General features: G+C 42.4%; 1 protein-coding gene across 2 annotated transcripts in view; it reads right to left on the minus strand.

Annotated features, from left to right (window-relative positions):
* HMGA2 (high mobility group AT-hook 2) overlaps nucleotides 1–15,642 on the minus strand; it is a 105,739-nt gene that overhangs the window by 40,515 nt on the left and 49,582 nt on the right. The window contains exon 1 of one of the 2 annotated variants that reach the window (XR_008202906.1): nucleotides 15,106–15,250. The exons of the other annotated variant lie outside the window; for it this stretch is intronic. The gene's annotated coding sequence lies outside the window, so the exon portion shown is untranslated. Of the gene's footprint in view, nucleotides 1–15,105; nucleotides 15,251–15,642 lie in introns of those variants that run through there. 2 annotated transcript variants of the gene reach the window in all.

Raw genomic sequence — 15,642 nt, forward strand, 5'->3', positions numbered from 1 at the left:
CTGTAAAGGTGTCAGTGGGGCCAGGATCTGTCTGAGAGTCGTTGATTTACATCAATTTATCAAGAGCAACTAGAGGAGCTAAAGGAGAATGGGCAGAAATGAAAATGTGTGATAGCTCCATTAGCTATCTACATCCAAATTCTGGTGTTTGAGAGCATCTGACAACAATTAAAGGCCCATAAACCAGACAGAACCTTCCCTTGTGGGCTTCCTTTGTTAACAGACGTCTATGAGGAGACTGCTTCTATCCTTTTCTCATACTGGCTACTATATACAAAACATGAGATTAGCAAACCTAACCCTAAATCTAACCCTGTTTTGTATATATATCATTTTAAAAGGAGATGCCTACATGATATTTTCAGAACGCTAACAACTGCTTTTCCCTCTCAATCAAATCTTAAAATAAAATCCCCTTGCTGACGAGATGGGGAATTAAGATATATTATAATATATATATTATATAAGATATATTTTCACATGTGGACAGCCATGTGTCGTTTTACTGCCCAGTTCCCTAATTCTGTTGTATATAAAAACAGTAAAGAAAATTACAGTGTATAAAATATTTTTCTGTTTTAGTGAAAGAAATGTAAAATATGTTCCAGTGCAGCCAAAATCCTATTTTTGTCTTATTCTAACTAAACCATGGCCAAAACAATTTCCTTCAAATTTTAAGCATAAGAGAAAAGTTCCTGGATTTCAGCTGGGATCCTGTGCACTAGTTTTCAATCTGTAGAGAACTTTTATCGCCGTGTTATAATATTACTCATGAACAAATATTATAATGGAAGCATTGACAGGACCTGCACTGAAATGATATCAGCAAGGACCTCTGTGACAAATTCAGTGAACATCTAATAGAACATCACCTGCCAACCAACATTATGCTCAGAAGTAAATCAAGCTAGCACAGACTGGCTTCTGCCCATGCTTGAAGACTGCCATCCTCAAATCCTTCCCACAGAGCAGCAAGTTTTACACACTGATGCACCTTCCTTACATCAACACAAATCACCAACCCTAGACCAAATTGTGCTTCAGTCACTCTTACTTAAATCCAGAATAATTTGCTGGAATGTGAGTCCTCAGCCTCCTTTCTGAGGTTACACAGACATAACCATGGCTGACTTTGGCTCAGTAGCTGTTAAAAAGATTAAACAAAAATTAGCAGTCTTGCACAACAAAATATTTGGATATTAACCAGAGTTAAAAATCAAACTTTAGTTTGCTTCCTGCCCATCGGACATGCTACAGTGAACATCCTTTTTACATTCCACAGGTAATAAAACTTGCAGTAAATGAGCCTGGTACTAGCACAAGTCTGTACTGATGCCAGGCACAGCAATCTCTTTCATGTGTGCTTCTTTGAAAGCACCGAGGCTGCAAGGCATAGGGGTCCAGGAAAAGACGCCACTTTATAGGCTCACTGATAACTTGATGGAGCTGATAATGCAATTATTGCTCAGGAGCTGACATGTTGAACAGATTTTCACTATGGTGGCAGGGAAATGTCAGAAAGGAGCAGGGAAAGCTAGGCCAGTACAACTCACAGGATGTGAACTTCTGTTTCCTAGACAAGCAAATAAAACAAATCCTCCTCCAAAGGATGTGCCAGTAACCTGGACTCGGTATGGCAGAGGTCCAGTGAAGATTATTATGGTAGAATTCAACACCCACAGATAGGGTAACAAAATCTTTCAGGCCACAGCGTAGTTAGCTATTTAATATATGGGGCCTGACACTCTGCTAGCCTACAACTGGCATCCCCTTCCCATTGGAAGCTGGAGCCTGCCTGGCTTGGCCATTGGCGTTCCCCGTGGCACAGCTTCCCAGCCCCTGAAGACAAAACTGGGCAGGCTGGCCCAGATCAACCATTTAATCCAGCTGAACTGATCTGGCCAGTGTTGCCTGAGGCAGAATAGGAAGCACTATTAGGAAGAAGAGCAGGGCAAGGTCGATAACCTCTGGCTGAGAACAGTGACCTCTTTCACCAGCATAGCTGGACCTTGAAGGGGACAGCTTCCTACAGCCAAATATCATGGTAATGGTAATATTATAACTTGACTCCTCCTATGGCAGTGGGCGGCCAGGCTGATTCGCCCTCCTTCCCATGCCAACCTCACCCTCTTTGTATTGCACAGGGGATTGCTCCCATCTCAAGAGCATACAGCTCTCAAAGGGTTGGAGTGTTGCATTCGGATCATTTTCCCTGCTACAGCAATGTGAACTGACTCCGTGTAAGTTAAAACTGAGGCACAATGTTGGGTTCACACTAATAACCCCCCAAGCCCCTAGAGGACACCAATTAGACCAGAAGGTGCCACTGTCATCACCTAGTCCAACCTCCTGCACAGCACAAGTCATTTTACCCAAGAATTCTTGCATCAGTATCAAAATTGAAGTGCAGCATATCTTTCAGAAAAACATCCAGTTGTGATTCAGAGACTGTAAGTCTTGAAGAATTCACCTCATCCCCTAAGCAAGCTGCTCCCATGATCAACTGCCTTAATTCTTCAAAATGTATACCTCATGTGCATGTGGGATCTGAAAATGTAAAGGATTAGCAAGCCAAGTTCTGTACTTGCACTCTGGCATTAGTGAAGAATTGACCTCATATCAGGTTTATGAGGTTATTATAATTCCATATAAGAGACTATACTATCTTTCTGAAAGATCTCATACAGAATTTAGCGCTGGTTAGAAGCATATTCCCCATTTTGTGAGAACTTTGCAGACTGTGTTTCCATCCAAAGACTAAACCAGACTTGACAAGTCTCCTAAGTGTTACACAAGGTGTATGACCACCACAGCGGTAGTGGTACCATGGTCTTCACTGGCCCCCAGACAGACTTGCTTGCCAAGCAGCTGGGGCTGAGAAGTTGGATGCTGAAGCTAAGAGAGAAAATGGTGCTATCAATAAAAAGCACATTCTTCTTTCCAGCTACAGCTCTTGTTCCTCCATATGAACCAAGACAGATGACATACTGCTGTCACACAACCCAATGGCAGCGTCTGCTGTGTAATCTGACAAATGTAATGCTAAGGACAGGGAACTGAAAGCTGCATGACCTAACAGCTGGTATTCTGAGCACTGAAGAGGAAAAACAATTAGAAGTCCTCTGAAAATAAAAGTATAACAAAGATTCATGAAACAAAACCACAAAGAATCAGCTGAAATTTCTAGCTGCAGATACAGGTGTTCTCTTCTGGCCTTCAGTGCTTTTCTTAATCATAATTTGATTCATATCTCAAACAGAAAAACTTTTCATTTAGAAAATGCAGGGACAGGACATGCAGCCTTTTTTGATTTTAATTGGAATGGGAAAATCACTGAAATGAACCTTTCCTCCTGGGAATCTTTGATTAAACAACTTAGTGTTTCTGGATGAATAAAAATATCCTCCAAAAATTACAAACCATTGCCAGTAAACTCTTACCTGTGCTCAACCACACACTGGTGCATCTCAAATTTTGCTGCACTTGCAATCACAGCCCTGGGTGTAACAGAGAGAGGATGAATCTCCTCACACTCAGTTCATATTGCTCTTAAACTCCAGCCTAGCAATGGATAGGAAATGGGAGCCAAGGCAGTGAACTTTGGGTAGCAGTGAGACATGGCTGCTCACAGCCCATTTGTGCAGCAGCCATGGGCAAGAGAGATCCAATGAACAGCAAGAGATATCCCGTTTTTAGATAAGTAAATGTTGCATGTCTTTTGTTAGCTTAGATTAACCAAACAAGCCAAAACATGCACTTGTGTATGCTGTCACCTGTATCACATGAAGGTGTGCTACTAGTAATTTCATCCTGCTAGCATTACCAGGAACTTGGGAGACAATTATCACTGTGCTCTTTCAATAAGCCAGAAGGTTTTCTCCAATGCCAGTCTTATCTCCTGAACAGAACATATGTTTTACTTGAAGGCTTATTTCAACTGGAGGAATCAGATCACCTAAAGGATACGGACAAGACCCTCAGCAGATCCTCATCTGCTAGTTCTCCGCATCCAGCATAGACAGAAGTCTCCTTTCAGAGAAGTGACTGATCAGCACACAGAGGCACAGCTTTCCCCTTGCTCATGTTGGTATTTCCCACGTTTAATGGGAAGGGCACTGTTTTCTTTGGGTAAGTACAGTTTTTAAAAGGTTATTCGGACACATTTTCTATTAAATGTATGGGAAATAGATCTGTAAAAACCTAAGCTTGTTGCTGGAGACTGTGAACTCTGGGGTGACCCCTTTGGGACTCTCCCCTGGTCTCCAAGTGAACACAAGAAGGACTTCACCTTCAATCATTGTTAGATGTGACCTCATGGCTATATTTCTCTCCTTCAGTTTAGCTGCAGGCCTAAGTTTTAAAGTTCAGCACTATGAAAAAACAGATTATTAGACCCAATCAAGAATTAGACTTCAAAGATCTTTAGTCTGTCATCTGTAATTAACATGCTCAATCACAATTAAGCCATGATTGGCATTTTATAGTGCTAGTTCTTTGAGGACAGCAAAGCTCATTTTTACTGATATTCTTTGAGAAAAAGACTTCATTATTTAAATGTAATTCAGTTTTCTACACCATTCAAGATATTCTCAGGAGATACGAAACATATAATTTCAAACATAAAGCTGCTTTCACATTATTTCATTATCCCTGCGGTATTTTTGGCAGTGAATATTTTGGAGAATGAATTCAAAAAGAGAACAAATATAAAATAAAGTTGTCAGTGCACTGATTGGGATTATGACTACACATCCTTTAATCATGTGTCCCACACAAACCATGCATCTCTGAGTCCACATGGCCCAGGACTGAATCTCCCACTGTGGACATTAAACACGGTAATACATTTAATTAATTCTCTAAACTGCATGAAGGTCCCTGCATATCATACCGATGGGTGCCAAGTAAGTGTTTTTAGTTATAGCAACTGCTAATAAAACATTGCGCGCTCCAGGTTTGGAAGATAATACAGAACAGCTGAGGGGCTCTAGGGCCTTGAGGTCATTCGTATCTCATATCTTCTTACAGCGAAGGAGACTGGACTGAACTGCAATGATGTGGAGCAGCCAGTGCCTCAACTCCTCTCCGTATTCTCCCAACCCTCAGTTTCCACGAGAGCTAACAGGTGTGGCTCCTTCATAAGCACAGTGCTTCGTAGCTAGTGAAATAAGCCCAAGACATTCTGGCTGTGGTGTGACCAAGACAACTTGGTCCCACCATGGTGTCCATTACATTCAGGCCAGCCAGCCAGGTTAACTTACCCTGCACCATAGCCACTTTCACCTCTTATTTTTCCCTTAATTTATCAGAAACACAGCTTCTTACTGTTGTTTGTGCACATTCATTTACTTTTCAACTGGATCATCAGGATTCATTTCAGGACCATCAGGATTCCGTTTCTGCTCATGTCAGCTCAGACAGCCAATTTTCTGTTAACCACGTCAGAAAGGTCCTGCCTTGTCTGATAGCTTTGCAATGAGACCAAGATGGATAAATAGACAAAGGAAGGAAGGTTTAATTACATGCTTTTCAAGCCCCTACGAGTTTTTGCCTGAAGATCTACAACTGGGACTAGTTACAGTAATTCTCTTGTTTTCTCCAAGCTAAATATTCCTAACAGGTACTTAAGGTACCTCGAGCTCTTGTCTGAAAAGCTCAGAGAGTTGTCCAGAGACCCCCAGAAATACAGGTAGTGGACTGTCATGGCTTCATGTGTTGCAGCTACTGATGCAACATTATGAGCCTAAGATCTCCTTAACATACTTGCAGTACATCCAGTTTTTCTCCTCATGTTGTTCAGCAGTTTGGAAGTGTGAAAAGTTACGTGCAACAGATGGGAGATGACATGCTCATTTCCCTTCTATGTGTTTCCTCCCTCTTTTAATTTTGGAGAGGAAAATTCCAGCAAAAAGTTTTTTTGCAGAAAAAGATTGCTTGGCCTTAGGCAGTTCTGGAACAAATTTTTTTTTTTTTACCTAACTGATTCACTATCAGCCTCAAAAATAGCTGAACCAATAGCTTAAGTAGTGAATGTGGAAAGGAATTGGTTTGAAACAGACAGTTGGAAATTCAGTGGTTTGGGAACGCAGAATTTCAAAATGAATGCTTTTTTTAAAGAAAAATCCTGCAAGTTTTGTTTTCTAGAAGATGCACACTGCTCACCCAAACTGTTTGTGAGATGCTTCATCAGAAGGACTGTGAGACGTTAGATGAAAGGAGTGGCAGGTCTCAGAGTTGGAGGTTTCTGCAGGGAACAGCCTGTTCCCTTGTGATCCTGCTGGACGGTTCCAGCTCCCTAAGACTTCAGTTAGGCAAGGTGCTTTGAAGCTCAGCCATGCTCTCCCTACACAATGTCTCAGACAGTTCATCTGAACCTTCTCTCAGGCCAAGAAAATGCTTCTGTATGTTCACAAATTCTGAGCTCAAAAACTGTTAGAGCATCATGGAGTTTATATTTTATTGGGTCCCATCAACGCACAACGACAAGTAGAAACAACTTCAAAGAAAAGATGCACTTCCGTCCTATCTTTAGCTGATGAGCTTATTTTCTGTAAATAAAACTATCCGTGTATTACTTCTGTGAGCTTGCAACACTGCCCTTTGCAATGTATCCACAGTACTTACAAGCTCACTAGAGAGAAAAAAACTGCAAATGTGTGCTCCAAAATTATAAAATCACAATTAACAATGGAATTTAAAAGCAGTGGTAACTTTGTCTTTTATTTTGATGCCAAGGTGAGTCCCTCTTTAACTTCTCCTTTCTCTCTTCCCTTGAACACCAATTACTGACTGATGAGAAGCAATCACAGAACCTGCACCCATGTGAGAGTAACACAGGAGTCAGGAGCTGTTGACATCTCTGCTCTGATGGTGTGTGAGACCTCTTGGAGAAACCACAGAGCTGTTAAAGCTGTTAAAGCTCAGCAGTTGGTATGAGTGTACATGATATCCTGAGGCATGGGCACAGAGTGCACAAGCCTTGCCATTAAAAATGGTCACCAAACAAAATGCGAATGTATGTTCATAAAAATAAGGAAAGCATGATGAATAAACCAAAAGGAAATGGAGAAGGGAGGAAAAGGAGAAGGTGAGAGAAAGAACCACATTGCCCTAGGAGAGCAGCTTTGTGATACCTCCAGTAATGTTCTCTGTTTTGTTTATCATGAAAAGATCCCATTAATGCTTCAGTCCCATCAAACAGCAGACCAAGTTCATGAATGGCACCTATCAGAGCCCAGGGTAAATCCAATGATTAGAAGGAATTTGCCAAAGGGCCTTTGTAGCTGAGAAAAATGCCTACTCCAGAGAGGAATGCAGAAAATTCCTGGGAGGACAGGCCCTCCTTTGTTGGCAGGCAGCGGTATTCTGGAGCAAATAAAGGCACACAAAAAATGGGATCTCAGATGCAAAGAACATTTGAAGAAAACGTTCAAAGACCTCCTTGAAATATTCACACCTCCCCCCTTTCTTGACTGTACTAACTCTGTTTAAGATGAAGGGACAGACTATACTCAAAACACCACTATTTTAGGATGACAGAATAGAAATGTCTCTCTACCGCAACAGCTTTACTCCATTTTTCTACTGTTTTTTTCCCAATTAAAACTTCTGTTGACATAAGCTTTTAGTGGCCAAATTCTCAGCCAGTGCAAATTGCAACAGATCTATTGAAATAAAAGGATATCCACTGGCTTAGAGCAACATACAGCTTAACCTCAGATTTAGAACTTAAAATAGAAGAAATACACACAAACAACATAATGGAACTACAGTTGGTGAAGAATCTAAATTGATGCCACAACTCCGATTCACCCCAGTTTGTTAATGTATCTGCAAAATGATTATGTATCATCTACAAGCTATGCAGCAACAACAGAGGCTGCAGAATGAGAGATTTGCCTGGCTATGCTCACGTCCAGAGAATAAACACATCCAGCCAGAAATTCAATTTAAAGATTGGACACGACAAGCTGTTGCTTAGCAACTGAAAGAGACATGGCATGTGATTGTTGACTTATTTCAGTCTTGCACGGTTGATGTTCTTTCACTCCTTTTAAGTTCATTCATAAGAAACATATTTAATCTAGGAAAGATGCATGGGGGCCCAGAGAACTCAGCCAAATAGCAGCAAAATTATTTGAAAGCTGCAGATTGTTATGTAATATTTGTTCTTACTTGCTTACTATGATCTGTCAACTACATTACAGCAATATCAATGTATTTAAAATAGTTTTTGTATTAAAATAGCCTCAAATGATACCAAACACACAGAGGCAATGTTCTATCTGTCACAAGCAAGGCTCTAATCTCACTTACATCAGTGTAAATCCAGCGTATTTCCAACAATTTTACTGAACACCAGCGAAAGTGAGGTCAGAATTTGGCCCTATGCCTCCTGCAGTCTGTTTTCCTCCAGAGAAAACAAAACCTTTTTTTGTTACTTTGTTGGTGTGAAAAATCAGATACAGATTTTACGGCTGATTTAGAAGCTCTTATCTGCTTCTGAAATCTTGAATTGCATAAACTGCATGTAATCCTCACATAAACACATTCAGCAAACACTATTTCCTCCACCTCTCCTCATTTCCTATAGTCTGAACAATCCTAATGCCTTTTCTCTTCACAATGTACACTTAAACACAATACATTTCCTCATAAACATTGTTACTGACTTTTATTTTATGTCCTACATTAAAGAATTTGCAGAGATTATAAAGAAGTGAAACAACTGTCATGTAGTTCCAGTTAGGCTCTGCAAGTGTTCAAGTACATACTATGTGTGCATCTGAAAGCTAATAAAATGCTTATTTGCAAGTCTAGAGACTGATACTCTAGCATTTTTCAAAATTAGGTTGAATTGCCAGCAAAAATGCAGTTGAAAAGCAACTGAAGGCATCTACTAATAGCCAGATTCTGTCTTCTTCTGGATATTCCTTATCTAGTTTAGTAGGGTTTGTTCTAGCCTCCCTCAGTGTCTTTGTGAGCTCTGCCTCTGAGTGCGAGACTTGAGCCAATATCTCTGTCGGCAGCAAAGACAGAGCTGAAGTCTCTCCATTCATTCATACCAGCTGATTTTCTTCAATGGGATTCCTTCCAGAGCAGCATAGCAGGCTGCTCCTGTAGGTGAGAGGCTCTGACAAGGGGCCTCTCACTGAAAATGGCATTAGAGCAGACAGGCTGTGAGGGCCATGCCACTCACAACCCACCTTGAAGCACGTTAACAGGGGCACTAGGTGAAGCAGTAGATTTAAAGATTCCTTTAAAACTCCTCCAGCAAAGACATAAAAACACCTATAGTTTCTCTTAAGCACAGTGGAAACTGCAGATATCCATCACCTTCCAGAATCAGACAATCAACCACAGTTAGCTACAATAAAGGAAAATAAATATGCTGAGAGATAGTAACTAAATTCCCTCCAAAAGGGGCACACGTCTTTCCAGCACTATTCTTTAATTGCCATCAGCTGCATAAATCTTAGAAACATCTTCTGCGAAGTATCAACTAAGAAAAACTGGTCATGGGAGAAATATGCAAAGCCTGCAAAACACACGTGTGCGCATTACCCTCTTCGTATAACCTTGATTTATCGAGCCTCTGCTTGGCAGATGGCTGATCTCAAAGCTATAGATCTGTTTGTTTGTTTTTCACCATATAGACCATAGCTGCTCTAGATGTAATTCACTAACATGGGACAGCGAGGTAAATGGCTGTCATTGGTGCCCTGCCTGTTACGGAGCTGCATGAAGCCCTGGGCTCTCCTCCCAGGCAGAGGTTCTACCATCTCACACGTGCTTCTCTCACTAGCTGTTTTTGGAGCTGCCCTCAAAAACTTCCGTGAGCTACACGCTGATTTACTCTCAGCTCTACACCGTCACAGCCTTGCCCCAGGGACAAGTTCCTGCTCCACCACAGACTTCCTCTGTGTCTTAGGGAAGACGAACACACCCAGGCATTTAAAGATATTTTAGGAACCTGAATGCACAGACAGCTGTTTGCAATAACATGTCAGACCCAAAACTGTGCTAATCCCAAAATAGACACCTTGGCCGCTCAGACACCCAGCTAGGCCAGCAGCATGGCCTCCGGCATGACAGCCACCCAGGGCAGCAGTGACGTGAAAACTCCCCGAATGAGATGGCAGAGGATGAATCACAGCCAGCACAGAGGGCAACGCCCCGTGATTCCTCTATGAGGACAAAATAAAGGCTAGCTGTTTATAGAGGGGATTCGGTTCAGGAGATTTTGAACTCCCCTTTCAATCCAAGGCGGTTATTTACCATTGCAAACAACCACTAAGCCCTAAGTCACCAAATCCCACAGGGAAACAAGAGAGAACTGACTGCCCTAGATTGAGAGTCCAGCACAAATGAAGAGAAGCAGAAAGGCAGCCCTGAGGCATTTCTGCATCCCGTGATAACTGGATTTGGGTTCTCTGATTTATGCTGGCTGCCCACAGCCCCATGACAGCCTCAGGCATGCAGGAGACCTGCTTCTGCCCAGTGACCAGCTGCCTAAACAAAAGAGATGCTTGTCCACTAGATACAGGAAGTAGGAACATTTACAAAGGATGAAGAAAGGGCCAATGTGTAATTGCCTCCTTCTAGTTACCACTAGTATTGCTGCCTTCTGGTTCTTGATTCAGACTTAAAATTACCGCTAGTGGTGCCAAACCCATACAACGGCAGAATGAGAACTGCGGTTTATCAGAGCAGCTTCCTGATGGCACTCTTCAGAGCACGGAAGAAGCTGGCACTCCTCCCAAAACTCTCCTGGAAATTCGGAAGCCCTTACTCTACGAATCATATTGTCCTTCCTGTTGTCTTCATGAAATAGGAGAAGGCAATGAAAGAGCATCTGTTTGCAGGACAGCCTGACAGAGGCGAACCTCACCTCTGCCTGGCTTTGGCCTGGCTTCCACCCAGGCTCAGTGGCCCGACACTGCCTAGGCATCACTGCTGAAGCTGGGGTGCATATTGGGGTAGACACTGCTCCAGACCTGCCCCAGGGCTCATGGCGTATGAATGTGTCTATATAGGAGTGGGTCCTGTTCCCAAAATGAAATCTGGAGGACATTAATTTATCGTGTCTAAGTTTGAGGCCTAAAATAATTGTTACCAGCATTCATGTTTCTCTATACACTTTGGAAGTTCTACATAGCTGAAACTGGCTGCTTTTTTCCCCCCAGTAAAGCACTAGCGACCTTATTTTCAAACACTCTTTGTAAAAAAAATGAGAGATGTAGGCACACATTTACTGCCTTTTCATGGCATAACAGAAGTGAATCTAGCATAAAGTGAACTGGTGAAGAGAGGGCAGAGGCAGCTCTGAACACAAAAGGACTTGCTTTATTTCTTAAAGGTTCTCCTGTGCTAAAAGCAATTAGAAAGTCCAGCTGTAATTCCACCCCACATTCATATAGGACCTTGTCTCACCTCAGCAGGAAATAGGGACTGAGCTGATGGAGCCTGAATATAATAGAAGCCTGTGGCTGCAGAGCACTGTGGCCATCAATATAAATCTGTCACGAACACACTCGGTGAGGAAGAGGAACTTCCATGCGCCATGGCCTCTGTGTTTTCTGGTGCTGACACAGATGTATGGCACATAGGAAACAACAGGCCTCTGGGCCTTGTGAGTGTGCTGGAACATACAGACTCGGCTCTGCAGCTGACCCACATGTCTATGGCTGCCTTCCTGTCCCACAGGAGAGCTGGGCCAAAAGGAGGCTGATGGGGAGCACTTGTTACATCGGGTATTCAAGACAAAAAGAGAGGCGGAAATTTCCAGCTGAGCTTGTTGCACCATCTCTGAACTGCCACCTGAACTGCCAATGGCGTATGCTGCTCCATTCATTCATACGTCCTACATGAACAGGACACACATGTGACCCAGGGCTAAGGGACCACTTGGTGCCAGGACAAGCAGAAGAACCAGGCCAATTAGGCCACCGTGTGTTCTGCACGATTTTGTTTGCCTTCAAGCAAGCTTCTGACCTCTGACTGAATAAAGCGCCCTATCTGGGAGGCAGCTGCATCAAGTGAATGAAATAAGGTGATTACTCTTCTGAATTATGGTATCTTAAGAATGCTTTTACATAGAGGAAACTACAAATGAAAGCAGTTTTGAACAAATTAAAAAACAGCTCAGTGTCACTATTAATTAATTAAAAACAATTTTCCCAAGTCAGCCTAATAGAAGGCTTCCTACATGCAACCAGTAACTGATTAAGTGAGTGACTCAAGCATTAAAATCACAGTCAGGCATATTTTCTTCATCCTGGAAGGCCAAGTTCAATATTTTTCCTATGAGGCATGCCTTACTATAAAAAGAATGTGATGCTTGAACGTGAGTGTCTCTGCTCTCAGTGCTGGCACCCGACGCTTTCCCTAGCCCTCCTGCCGCATTGCGAGAGTACAGTATGAATCACAATCATGTGGCTCACCTCCCTGCCAAATTCTTCTCTTCTGCTACCACTGCAAGTTCCTCCCAGACCTCTGCCAGCAGCATCTGTCCCCCGGCCAAGGCTGCCGGGGCCAGCATCAGCGGGAAGCAGAGCTGGCTCCCTCCTTGTTCTGTGAGGTGGAGGAGGTTAGGAAATGGTGACCACAAGGCTAGCTAAGCGGGTGGTGGTGTTGGTTGGGACACAGAGAAGGAGTGCGTGGGAGGCTGAAATGGAGACAGAGAGAGGGGAAAGGGCATACGTAGGGCTGGCTGGGTGCTGCAGCCCACACAGCGCTGCAAGGCAGCTGACCGCCCCATCCATCCTCCCTCCCACTCTCCATTCGTAAAAAAGTACCCCTCATCACTCTGTCCTGTACAGATGGGTCAGGAGAATGCTGCTCCCAGCACTACGTATTTCTTAGGTGATGAAGACCCCTGCACAACAAAGCTATGAGCTTTCTCCCAAGGCTGCAGCATCGGGGATTCAGTCTGTGGTGGACAAGTGGGCAGCAGCACAAGAGATGCCTGGCCACCAGCCCTGAGCCAGACCAGTCCATAAATATGGACCTCCCATAAAGTCTGCTACTTCAGTAGTGGGGAGAAATGAGAAGCTCTGTGCTCTTCTACAGAGTCTGTGCTACTGGCACTGATTTTATGCAGAAGGCACTCAGAGACTGTAGTGCTGGATGACAATACAAGATCTTGAAATAGGGTTTGAAGTGCAGCACTGCAAGCCATCGTCACCTGAATCCACCAGCTAGCTGCCATCAAGTACCTACAGTATGAAGAACACTGTAAGTATCCCAAATCAAAACAAAATAAAGGAAAATCCATGAGCTCCTGAATGCAGCGCTGCAGGAGAATGGCTTCAAAGAAGCCTTTCAGATGCTTTTCAAATAACACACTGGTGTTATTGACCATACAAAAATTACCATCCCTCCTGAAGAAAATACTTTCACAAGAAGAACTGCTGTGACAGCCCAGGACAGCAGACAGATAAGCAAGACTGGAAAGTCAGTCTAGAAAACTGTAAAAGGATCATTCTTTTAGGCACAACTGCAAGCATTTCTAACTGGCTTTAGATTACTAGCCTACTTGAAAAGACTGAAAAAAGATTAATGTTTGGTCACTGGAAAAGCTTTTCTAATCATGGATGTTTGTTTTTCAGGTAGAGAAAAGGTTACAGTCAGATAATACTGAACTAGCTTTACTTTTTTTTTTTTTCTTTTTTTTTTTACTTTTTTTTTCCTTCCCAAATCACGCCCGAAGTCTCGTATGTAAGTATTGTCCCAGTGCCTTTGATGGCTCCACACTGATTTACAGAGAGCAGAGACCTTGAACTTTTACAGCTTACCTTGTGCTGTAAAGAATATGAGACTTAAAATGTGTACAGTAGATCTATATTTACATTATTCTCCCAGGTTTATTCATTGTCCATAGAAGCAAGGAAGGAAAAGCACCCCAAAGGATATTAAACTCTGGAATCTCTGAGTCCTGGTGCTTTGTTCTGTGCATGTAGCATTCCCATGCCAGGGGACCCGGGACACAGACTTCCCAGAAGCAGATGTTCACCTCTCTGAGACATTACTGCTAAGCTAAAGACCTGGTTAATCCTGAAATAAATGACTGATTTCTCTCAATTTACACTCAATTAATCTAACTTTTACTAGGCCGGGTTCCATATCAGTCACGTCTGAAACTTTCTTCACAAAATATCTCCTTCGTAGATTTTTACTACCAAGCTGCTATCAGTGGGTCAGTTCAAAACAGACATCGCAGGCACACGGTCAAGTTGCTGACCACATGCTCACCCACCAGTCAGAGCTGAAGCGATGCCTTTTGCTTCCATTTGCAGCAGGCTGACGACACAGAAATGGCTGGCTGCAGTTCAGCCAACAAGCAACAGTTGTTGAGATCCCACTCTTTTTATGAGCTTTCTCTACAAAATAACACACTATGGCTAACTTGCCGTACAGGAAAAAGACAATGAATAAGAACAGATGAAATGTCCAGGGTCAACCCCTGCTTCTTTTTTGTAACGTGAGCAGCTCATTGACTAGACTTTCTATTTTCGGAGTATTCCTTAGTACAGAGCAGAGGCGGATGCTGCTGGCAGGTTTCCATTAAGAGAAGGGATGGTCTCTGAGAAAAATTGTCAGTTTCTGAAACACCTTCACAATGCTCTTTTCTCCCAACTGACAGATAGAACGTTTCAGAATACTTTATTTTTATTGTAACTGACAGAAAATTATATTATGTAATTTATAATATAATTTAAACTCCCGGAACACATTTGGAGATAAAAGAACCATAGTCTAACAGACAGGGAATGAAGAGTTCAAATACATCACTGATTCACTTTATGCTGCCTCATTTCCTAAGTGGGAGAATGGCATTTTCTCTTATACAATTCACAAGAGGTCTACACAGCAGAAATGGGAAACGCGTATAAGACATTCAATTTGCAGAGTTTCACTCTTGTAAAAAATACTTCCCCAATCAGAGTTCCAGCACTCCAAATACAAAAATAGCAGTTAATTCAGAAGAAAAAGAAACTATTTAGAATGTGGGCCACTCCATTTTAAATAAATGATTAACCTGCCCTAACTACATTACGGTTTTCTACCTTATAATTTTCATAAAGCTGAATAAATCATTCTTACCTCTATTTTAATGGGAGAAAGCAGTAGTTCTAGGTGCCCATAAATTCTGGAAATAAAAGTGTCTGAGTACAAAAAGACTGCGCTATTCATGTTAGAAATATTCCCTTCTATCGCTCTTGATAGCAAGCTGCTTTAGCAAACAGACTGATCTGAGCCTTTGAACTAAAACTAGTAAGTGGTTTGCCAAGGTTGAAATAGGACACAGCACCTCGGGTCTCACTTGACTCCAATGGTGATCACGTAAGTAAGTGTTTCAGAAGAAATGTATGGAAGAAAAACAGGAAGACCCTTTTTCAATGAGACCCCAAGAGGAGATCCAGCGTCACCATCATTAGGTACTGTTCCCATGCAGGAAGGCTGGAATAAGCCTGCTTCTATCAGCAAACTTATCCTTTCAGATTAAGCAGTCCAGAACTATCAACTGGACTGATAAACAACTTGTCAGTAAGAATTGTGTTTGTATGGCCAGTTCATATTCAACATCTCAAATGCTATTTGTAGGCTACTTCTAAGAGGATGTTTTCAATTACTTGGCTT

Source organism: Tympanuchus pallidicinctus, unplaced genomic scaffold, assembly GCF_026119805.1.
Source record: "Tympanuchus pallidicinctus isolate F22 unplaced genomic scaffold, pur_lepc_1.0 scaffold8, whole genome shotgun sequence".
NCBI classification, from domain to species: domain Eukaryota; kingdom Metazoa; phylum Chordata; class Aves; order Galliformes; family Phasianidae; genus Tympanuchus; species Tympanuchus pallidicinctus.